The sequence below is a fragment of the Phalaenopsis equestris genome, unplaced genomic scaffold, assembly GCF_001263595.1.
Source record: "Phalaenopsis equestris unplaced genomic scaffold, ASM126359v1 Scaffold001046, whole genome shotgun sequence".
Lineage (NCBI taxonomy): Eukaryota > Viridiplantae > Streptophyta > Magnoliopsida > Asparagales > Orchidaceae > Phalaenopsis > Phalaenopsis equestris.
Genome location: NW_018165485.1, coordinates 61,635 through 64,007, shown reverse-complemented (window position 1 = coordinate 64,007; position 2,373 = coordinate 61,635).

Sequence of the window (2,373 nt, the reverse complement as noted above, 5' to 3'; positions counted from 1 at the left end):
ATATATATAATTGATGAGTAGTATTTCGAGCCGAACACGAACGAACAAATTTTTGTTCGTGTTCGGCTCGTTAACTTAGCGAGCGAGCCGAACACAAGCTTCTTAACGAGCTGAACAGGAGCAGTTCGCGAACAACAAGCCGTTTTGACAGCCCTAGCCCTGATAGATGGTTGTTGCTGATGGAATAGATTGGAAGTCTAACTTGTGTGGATGCTCGAGTAACAAATTGTTGCCTGTTGGAGCTCCAAGAAATTGCATTAGATTAGAGAAGCAGTACAATGCACTAGCGGAAGTTTTGTTTATTTATTTATATTGCTCTAGTGAAATTTCTATCATTAAGATTGTGTGTCTAGTCGACATTTGGTTAAGGTAAGAAGAGAAATGATCCTTGGAGAGCTGCAAACCATGCCTCTATGGTTTTCATACAATTGCCATATATGAAAAATTGTGGGCCCTTTGGGATTATTTTCTATTTTTGTTTTAATTTTTTTAATTTTTTTATTTTGTTTTTTTCTTGTTCTGGAAATAAAGTATCTTTGATATGTTATAGTCTTTTAAGTTGTTTTTGAAAACACTCAAAATAATTTTTAAGGGATTGTTTATGCTCACTTTCGATATTTTGTTTTTTATTTGGGGCAATTACATACATACACATGAAACTTGCTATTTATAAATCAACTACTCTCATTCATCCATTTTTTGTATTCTCACTCAAATATCAAAATTAATGATAAAACCCCAACCCATTTTTTCATTTTTATCAAATTCTCAGTAGCTTGATCGTGGCAGATGTAAATACATCGGTTCGGTAGATCAAAAAAAAAAAAAACATGGTTGGTTCATTTGCAAATATCAATGTTTTAGGTGGTATGTATATAATTTTCTCTTTTCATTTTTATTTTTTTTTTGTTTTGTTTATGTTTTTATTTAAAATAAATCATGTCTCATATGTTATAATATGCTTATGTATTTTTTAAAACACTTATAACAGTTTTTATATGTTTTGAGTATTTTTAAATTGTTTTTTAAAACAAAAAAAATAATAATAAATGTACCAAACAAACATTTTTAAAAAAATAAAAGTAAAGACAAAAATATAGACAAAAAAAAATATAGGTGATCCCAAACAAGTCATAAATATTTTGAGTGTTTTTAAAAATAAAAATGTGAGAAAATGCACTGTTTTTCTTGGTTCTTTTTAGTTCTCGGAGTCGCTAGTCTGCATTTTTGTGTATCGTCGTATAATTTTCTCTATTCGAGTAAGTCTCCATCTCGAACCAAATGAATGACTCGAAGAGGAGATGAATCGAATAGTGAACCAACTTACGCAACAAATAGGCAAACAAATCAAAAAAGAAAAGAGGCGAACGCAGCAAATAGGCAAACAAATCAAAAAAGAAAAGAGGCGAAAGACTTATATGGGGATAATCCTCGTGTGATGAGTCAAGAGTATACATCCAAACAGAATCAGATCGAAGTACCTCGGAAAAACAACATCCACGAGCAGAATCTCTATATAAGCTACTTGTAACCAGAGAACCAAAAAGAACATTTTTTGTTTTGGGTTCAAAAGTCTCACAGAGGAACGTATTCCTACTGGTTAATTACATCTCAGGGGATACCCAAGAAGACTCTCGATGGAAGGAGTTTCGCTTTATCATCATGAACCTGGTCATCAAAAGGTGATTATTTCGTATGGAATGATCTCGATGCTTTTAAGCCATGTTACGTCATTGGGTGGAGAGTGAATCTCCCAAGTATAAATGGGTGGCGGTTTCTCAGCTCACGAAACCTACAAAATAACCCTAAATCACTTCAACGGGAGTATCCTAATACATCATAGCACATCTGGACCAAATCATCGTATCCCAAATCGGCGGCAGCTTATTGGCATCGGGCCATCAAAGTGACATCAACGAGGTCAAAGAAGCAGAAGTAGCTGAAGAGGGGTAGTCAAAAGGTAGGGAAGAGTAATCCTAGGAGGTAGAGGTAGCCAGGTCGGGGTACCACGGACCCGTCATCCTTAAGCCACTAGGACCCTAAGTCTATAAGCCACTAGGACCCTAAGTCTACCTGGTCATGAAGGTAGTCGACCCAACACGTCTTGAGATCCCCGGTCAGCAATCCGTGAATTGCATCATCCACGAGAACCTCGGTAACCTTAAGGTCAAAGGAAGGAAGCTTATCCTATGATTATAAACTGGAGCTCCAAGAGGTGGTGGCTCAAAAGGGCTCAACAAGAAGGCAAGGAAAAGTAATCCTAAAAGGTAGAGGTAACTGGGTCGGGGTACCACGGACCCGTCATACACAGCTACTAGGACCCTAAGTCTACCTGGTCGTGAAGGTAGTCGACCCAACACAACCTGAGATCCC